The sequence below is a fragment of the Hemicordylus capensis genome, chromosome 4, assembly GCF_027244095.1.
Source record: "Hemicordylus capensis ecotype Gifberg chromosome 4, rHemCap1.1.pri, whole genome shotgun sequence".
Classification (NCBI taxonomy): Eukaryota; Metazoa; Chordata; class Lepidosauria; order Squamata; family Cordylidae; genus Hemicordylus; species Hemicordylus capensis.
Window position 1 is genome coordinate 67,301,438 of NC_069660.1, and position 8,558 is coordinate 67,309,995.

Below are 8,558 nucleotides of genomic sequence, written 5' to 3' on the forward strand. Positions count from 1 at the left end.
TTTACATGGTAAGAGCCAGTCGCGCTCACTCACCGGGCTGGCGGCGGAGAAAGAGACTCGCACTCGCTCGCTCACGCTTTGCCTTCTTCTTCCTTCTTTTGCTTCGGTCCTGCAAACTAAGCCCCCTTCCACCGCGCCTGGGCTCCTCTCGCTCCTCCGCGTCCCGCCTCCCGGCTGGGATTCCCTGCTCTCCCCGGCTGGGCTGAAAGAGAGCGAGCAGAGCAGGAGGCTTCTGGTTTCCAGCAACAACCTGAGGCAGCAGGAGCTCGCGAGAGGGCGGAGCCACGGAGGGCGAAAAAAATCCTCCTGCGGAGGGCTGGAAGGCCTTCGTGCTGCGCTGGCTCCACCTCCCCGTCGCTCGGTGACATCTGTGCGGAGGCAGGAGGGAAGGAGGGTCTTTGCCGGCGCAGGAGCCTCTGGGGGATCCCCTGGCTTTCGGGTGGCCACCTTTCTGCGGAACGATGAGAAATGAGAAACTTTAAGACAGTTAATTCAACAGGTGCGGCTCTTAAGGACTATACAGTGGTCCCTCTACTTACGAAATTAATCCGTTCCGAATGCACATTTGTAAGTCGAAAAATTCGTAAGTCGAAAAGCGGTTTCCCATAGGAATGCATTGGGAACGGATTAATGCATTCCGGAGCCTAGAAAAAAGACCCAGACCCCCAGTAAGGCTTGCAAACTGCACAGGAACATTTCTTTTCAAGAATAAACAGGCAGTAAACAGGCAGGCAAGTCAAGGAAACCGCATGTAAAATTTGTAAGTCGAGGAAACCCCATCTAAAAATTTGTAAGTCGAGGAAACCCCATCTAAAAATTTGTAAGTCGAAAAAAACGCATCTAAAACCGGATCTAAAACTGCCGTTTGTAACTCGAAAAATACTTATGTCGAGTAGTTTGTAAGTCGAGGGACCACTGTATATGGGATTCATTGCCACAAGAAAGAAGGGGTGCTGGGCAATTGGCCTCGATTACTTCCAAATGGGATTGGACGAATTGCTGCAGGAAGACTATACGCTAGTGGAACCTCCAGGTTCAAGGAGTTTTCTTTTTCTGTTGTTGTGGGGCAAGTAGCAAGTAGGAGAAATATGTGGTCTTCATGCTCTGCTTATGGCTTCTTGGAAGCTTCTGGCCGGTCAGTGTGGAAAACAGGAAGTGGTTGGTTTGATCTAGCAGGGATTTTTGTATACCTTCTCCCTGCAGTGGTATATGCAGTGATGGGGGAAGCTGCCCCAGTTGCATTGCTGCCTGCTGCACAACAGTAAGAGTTACAGGAACCCTGTCAGGGTGGAAAAAACCAGCAACTTGTTTGAGTAGACGGTCATCACATGCGAATTGCCCTTCTATAGCTGCAGATACCTTATTCAGCCATCAAGAAACTTGTTTGGTTATACCTTATATGGACAATAACAGTTATAACTATAAGTTGCAGCTTTACTCATCCTGTTTTAATACAATTACAGTTATAACAAGTTGTTCTAGTAAGAACTAATCTGCCTATTTTCCTTTCACCATCCCTACAAATGGACTAAATTTGTTCCAAATCAGTTAGGCAGTTTACAAGTTAGCCCACTTGTGCCTCAAGCATTCATGTGTCCGCCATCTTGAATTGGGATGGATGACATCATCACAAACTATGTGTTTGAAGTGTCCCTATATGTCCCTACAACTGTACCAAATTTGGTCCAAATCAGTTCCCACTTGCTCCTCAAATGTTCACATGTCTGCTATCTCGAATCAGGGTGGATGACATCATTACAAACTATGTCCTTGAGCCATCCCTGTGTGTCTCTACACCTGTAGCAGATTTGGTTCAAATCAGGTGGTTCACAAGTTAGCCCAATTGTGCCTCAAATGTTCACATGTCCGCCATCTTGAACTGGGGTGGATAACATCATCACAAACTATGCCACTGAGGTGGCCCTGTGTGTCATTCACTACAATTGTACCCAATTTAGTTCAAAATGGTTAGACAGTCCACAAGTTAGCCCTCTTGCGCCTCAACCGCAGGGCTGTCCTTAGGGCATGGCAAGAAAGGCGACCGTCCCAGGCCCCTCTCTAAGGACAGTCCTGCTCAAACATTTACATGTCCACCATCTTGGACTGGGGTGGATGACATCATTACGAACTTGAGGTGTCCCTATGTGTCACAGTTGAGGTGTCCCTATGTGTCACTCACTACAACTGTACCAAATTTGGTTCAAATTGATTAGATAGCCCACAAGTTAGCCCACTTGCACCTCAAACGTCTATGTGTCCGCCATCTTGAATTGGGGTGGATGACATAATCACAAACTATGCTGTTGAGGTGTCCATATGTATCCCTACAGCTGTAGAAAATGTGGATCATATTGGTCCAGGCATTGCAAAGTCTATACAAGGACACACACACAAGAGACACACACACGGAATGCCAGGTGATCTCATAAGCCTACTGGAAAGTAGACTAAAAAGCAGTAATCCCCAATGCTTTCATTTTTAGTCATGGATAGAACTAAGCACTGGTTTGCCATATAGTTTTCCTGACAGGGCTGCCATACTGTGAGCCTTTTGGAAGGGCGGTATAAAAGTTTTAATAATACATGCATACATACATACATACATATTTTCAACAGCTACATGAAGAAGATGGTTCTATGCTTTTACCTGTGAACCACCTTGAGAAATAGTTGAATGGTTGCATAAACACATCCACTACTACAAATATGTATATACTACTTTCCAACCAAAGTTCATAAAGCAGTTTACACAGCAGAATAAATAAAAGAATAATAACAATAAAAATCTTCTTTAAAAAGAATAAAATTTCCCTGTCCCCAAAGGCTCACAGTCATATATAGATAGACACCAGCAACAGCCAGTGGGGAAGTGCTGCTGTGCTGAAATTGGACAGGGCCAGCCCAGTTGTTCTGTTCTCCCCTTGCTAAATATAAGATAATCACCAGTTTAAAACATGCTTCTTTTCTCAGTTAGCAGGGCCATACCTTGAAATATCTTAAATAGTTACATGACTATGGGCCATTTTGGACTAGCCCATCCCAAAATGCATGGGTGCATGTGCCTCCCTTCCCCTGCCCACTGTGCCATCATTTAACTGGGGCAGGAGGGCAGTTCCTCCAAACTGCTCCTCAGTACATGCATACTGACTCAAATGAACCATCCACCTGCACAATTGGATGATGGCATGCCAGGGTATTTGCCTATACTCCTCCCTCACAGGTTTTAACGTGCTGGTTGCACAGTTCCAAACCGACCAATACAGAAATTCAAAATATAATACTTTCTCCATCACTTCATCTCCATGTTTTCAAAAGCTTCATCTGCTGATTTTTTGCTTGGCATCCGGCTGTTGTGGAGCCCTGCTAGAAATAAAAAGACTTTTCCAACCAAGCATAAAATCCAAGATGGCCATTTAATGATTTTTATTAAACTGTGTGGGTAAAGCTAACAAGCTTTCAGGTTGCACAGAATTGTTCGTTAGGGAGAAATAAAGAAAGGGGAAACTAATATAAACAAAGTACAATCAAGAAACAGGTTATGTACTACTTGACTTCTAACCCTGACCTACCAATATATTTTTGGCTAATGAAAGGCAAAAGAACTGATATGGATCTGTTGGTTGCTGATAGTGCTTCTGGCTTGGTTATCAATGTCAGTCTTGGGGGACTTATGCTGACACTTGGGAATACTGTTGTAACTGGAAGTGAAAGTAGCCTAAAGCAAACTTTGCTTATCTTTTGGCACAATTCAAACTGAAGTAACTCTGATTCATTGTGTGCCCCCAAAATTGCCATGGCAGTCGAAGTTGCTGTATAGTAGTGCTGCTCAACTTAGGCCCTCCTGCAGATGTTGGCCTACAATTCCCATAATCCCTGGCTACTGGCCACTGAGGCTGGGGATGATGGGAGTTGTAGTTCAAAAACAGCTGGGGGACCTAAGTTGAGCAGGCCTGCTGTATAGCCTAAATGAGAATTTACCTGAGAATTAACCTGAGAATTCCAGGCTAAGCCAAGGGTATTCAAATGCTTTATCCCCATTGTTTCTAATGGAAAATTTTGCCTGCTATGGGCAGGGTAAGTGTGGGTTGTGTGCAAGAAACAGACAACTGTAATATTACTGGGGCAGGATAACATTGAGCTAGAATAGCCCGGGAGCTGGAAATTCATGTAGTCACATTGGTGGCAGGCTCCCCAGTTATGAGAGGAGTCTATGGATAGGACCAGTGTTCCCTCTAACAAGGAGTCCCAGATGTTGTTGACTACAACTCCCAGCATCCCTAGCTATGATAGCCTTTGCTTGGGGATTATGGGAGTTGTAGTCAACAATATCTGGGAATCCCTGCCAGAGGGAACACTGGATAGGACTAATGCAAACCCAAGGTTTCTGGCTTGGTTGCATGTAATATAGTGAGTTTGATGATTGGGGCATCCTTCAGGCTGTATAGGCAGAGAACGCAGCAGCAGTTGCTGAATGATTCTGGTTCTTGGGCCCATAATAAATAATCTATTGCCACCACCCTGGACACACCTCTTCTTCCCCCTCTAGGCCTGAACTAGGAATACCTCTGCTGCTGCTCTCTGGCTTGGTGGCATAGCCGGAGAGTGCTTCTGTGTCACCACTGCGTCGGTAGCATGGCCTGCTGAGCACCCACCTGCTAGCGAGAGCGGCATCATATTGTCCTTCATCTCAGACAGCAAAAATGTCTTGGGCTGCTCCACTGCCGGCCGTGGCTTTTTAAGGCGTCTTTCCCAGCCTTATCTGGGGATGCCAGGAATTAAACCTGAGACCCACTGAGCTACAGCCTCTCCTCTGTGTCCTGCTATATGAGGTTTGGTTGGTGGTGTTGATGCCTGTGTGGGTTCTCCCTGCCCTCTGGAACTCACTTCCTCCTGAGATTCAGACACTCCTCCCTTTGTCTGTCTTCAAGCAACAGAGAAAGACACTGCAACCTAATTCTTGTTTGATTTCTGCTGCTTTTTAGATAATTATTTTGTGTGCTGCTGATACTATTTTTAGGTTTGCTGTGTTTTGTTGTAGTGTATTAATTTCTGTAAGGAGTCTTGAATTCTGTGGAGGGTAGACAGGGAATAAGTTCTTAAAAGCCAACCTGAAGAGACAGATGCCCTGTTGATGACTTTATGGTTCTGTTTTGCTGTCTCTGCTGTGAGGATTTTGTTTTTCTCTGCCTTTTCCAAATGCCCTTTTGATATTGTTTTTGTTTATCTGGGTATTGCATTAATTTGTTTTTAACGGCTTGTCAGCCACCTTGAACATTTGAGGAAAAATGGTATAGATATAGATTTAAATATATGATATATAAATATCTCTATATTTATTTCTCCTAGGTGTACCCGTCACTAATCCCATGTGTGGCAGCTCTCACGAGAGTTCTCAAGCAGCTGCTGGATAGGATTAGCGATGGAAATAGGGATGGCAGCTGGACCAGCTGGCGGGAACAGGAGGCAGCAGTGGGAGGAGAAGGCAGCAGCGGGCCGGCCCAACCCGCGGGAAGAAGAAGAAGAAGCCGGCTGAACAGCCCACCAGCCAGGAAGCTCAGGGTGGGGGCAAGAAGTGGGTGGGAGGAGAGGAAGCAGGCCGGGCCAGCGGCCCAACAGAAAGCACGTGTGGCGGGGGGGGGGGGAAGCAGCCTACTGGCCAGCCAGAAAGCCGGGTTTGCTGGGTGGTGGGGAGGAAAAGTGGCAGTGGGTGGGCCGGGTAGAGGCGAAGAACCTCTGCGCCCGGCCCAGCTACTATAAATAAATATAGCAGGTCTGGATGAGGCCCAATCTACCCCATCATTTCAGAAAAACTGGGCTTCCTTACTGATGCCATTCACCACTGGTGGATGGTTAAGGGCACAGTGAAAGTCCTTGGGGAAGAGGGTATTACAGCATGCGATGACAGCCCTGCATTGACATCCAATAATCCAGGGGTTCCGAACCTTTCGAAAAATAGGTTTTTTAGCAGACACCACAGCTGTTTAATACGGACAGCGCTGTGGTGTGGCAGCAGGGGTGGTGGCGGAGGAGTAAGGGAGGGGTAGATAAGACCTACCTTCCTCCTTTTAAAGCACCTGATCTCCACCACCCCCACAGTCACAGCTCACAGTCACATTGTTAGTCATAAGCAGTTTTACTGAAATTAATAGGACACGTTTAGTGTCCCATAATGGGACAAAATCAGTGCTAATTTTCTGAAGCTTGTCAGGCTGAGGGGAGGAGAACACTAAGCTTCAGTATGTATCCAGCCAATCAAGAGGAGGAGGGTCCTCACCTCCTCCCTCCCCTTCTGCAGCAGACACATCAGCTGAGGATGCTTTGGCTTCAAGCCAGCAGTCCTCAGATGGGAACCATAAGCACACCTACAACATGAGGGCGTAGTAGGGTCCTGAGGGTCCTGGGAGCCCATCAAGTACCCCTAGTTGTACTATTACCCCTGTTAGGAACTCCTCCAATAATCCAATTTCCATTTTCAGCAATAATATTATGAGCCTATTATTTGTAACTGGTTCACTGTTTTTCTGCAGTACGGTTGCTGTTGGGTTTTATTTTTTTGCTCCATTGTATTTCACTCTCTCTCGCTCTCTCTCTCTTTCACCAAAATAGATATCCAGAGAAAAACATCAGACAAACTGAAAATGTGAACATCATCTGTTTGAAATTATCTTTAAAAAAACAAACCCCTGCATTTTAAACTCCATCCCAGCTGTCATTGGAATTTAAATAATTCATCCCATGTTCATTTCTAATCTGAGGACAACCTAAGAAGATTTTAAAAAACCCCAAATGTGACCAAAGTAGGGACAGGGAATAGAAAACCTAGAGTTCTTTGTGAGTAACATATGGAACGCCATGAGGATCCTGGGGCAGGTAAATGAGAATGATGCAAGAAATGATTATATTAATTAGAATAAGTTACTGTGTTGATGTACAAGAAGGATTAAATCTATGAAAAATCTGAACTAGTGCCTTTTCCTCCAACTAAGCCAAATATTGTATTTTTGTACTTGAATCTGCCCCACCCTCCATCACCACCAATTTTGCTTTGGAAGAAAAAGTAATTGGGTGCTACTAAAAGACACAAAAGTGTTTGAGCTAGAAGGCAAATTGCACAAATTACTTGCGTAACTCATTGCTGTTCTTCAGTAGCTATCATTATCAACCGAGTCCAACAGAGGATGTGATTGCTTAGCTTGGAGCACACTGCTGATGGAACTGAAAGAGATGGATTGCTCAGTTTTTCACTGCCTGTTTCTCATGCACAGTCCATGAAGCATGTGGAATTGGCCCCTGTCAAAAGCATAAAACTGAACTAGGTGGCAGGGTCAAAGACATTTTGCTACTTGAGGCAAGAGACAATACGACACCCCCCTGCCCCCATCTGCGGGTGAATGTTCAGCATTCTCAGACAATGCTGCTAAGGCAGCAGAGGCAGCATGTGAACATTCTCAGACTATGTCACCAAACTCACTTTAGGAGAGAGGGAAAGGAGGCAGGCTTACCCCAATGGGGCAAGAAGGGGGGAAATGAACAGCATGTTTCAGTGGGGTAAGGAAGTGCAGTGGGGCCTGTGGGTTGGTGCCCCTCTTTGTACCCATACCCGAGGCTTCTACCTCTCCCTGCCTCATGGAAGGGCTGCAACTTCTACATGGACATATAGGTTGAGCAGTATGCATGTGAAGATGTTTACATGCAAGCTTGGATGCAAAATGAGTCAGGTTCCTCCAAAAGCTAATTGGGCCAAATCTGAATCTTCACTGTGAAACAGACATGCAGTTAAACTTTCCTATGTGATGTTGAAAAGTTCTTCAAAATACAGATCTTAAAATTCTGTTTTTCAAGCCACCTTGAGGGCTTTTAAAATCAAAAGATGGGGTTAAAAGCTATAAATAAAGCAACGTATGTCTAGAAAATTAGTGCCAGAAGCTGCCCCTGACCGTAAGTGGAATCTGGACAAAGACTGACATTGGGTTGTATCCAGGGGCGGATCTTATCTATGTGCAAAGTGGGCAGTGCTCACTAGGGATGTGCACAAAACCAGCAAAGCCGGTTCAGCTTAAATCCAAACGGGATTCGAGCCGGCCCAGTCCGGTTCTGTGAACCATCAAACTGGACTCAGTTCGAGTTCAAACTGAGCCGGTTCGAAAGAGCTCAGATTTATACTGGTAAAGGGGAGTCCGGTGAGGTTTCCCCTTTCACCAGTAAAGGGCAAGAGGGGAGGGGGGGATCTCCTAAAGGTAGATGGGGCGGGAGGTAAGTAAGAAATTAATTTAAAAGTGCTGCCGCCGACCACAGGGGAGGGTAGTAGCACTGGTAGCTCCCCCCACCGGCCTTCCCCTGAGTAGGCAGGGCCAGTTTGGGCCTGGTTCAGGCTTCTGTGCAGGTGTGTAGGTCGTTAAAATGGTCTCTGCACATGCATGGAGGCCATTTTAATGACCCCTACTCCTGTGCAGCTGCATGAAACAGCCCTGCCTGCTCGGGGAGGCTGTCGGGATATGGGGAGCTACCCCCACTCCCCCCCCCACCCCGTGGCTGTTGCAGGCACTTTTAAGGTTATTT

General features: G+C 46.1%; 1 protein-coding gene across 2 annotated transcripts in view; it reads right to left on the reverse strand.

Annotated features, from left to right (window-relative positions):
- CDK18 (cyclin dependent kinase 18) overlaps positions 1–333 on the reverse strand; it is a 116,796-nt gene extending 116,463 nt beyond the window's left edge. Inside the window, exon 1 of one of the 2 annotated variants that reach the window (XM_053247034.1) lies at positions 34–333. The gene's annotated coding sequence lies outside the window, so the exon portion shown is untranslated. The remainder of the gene's footprint in view (positions 1–33) is intronic. The other variant, XM_053247032.1, reaches the window with a different exon arrangement.
- Positions 334–8,558: the final 8,225 nt, after the last annotated feature.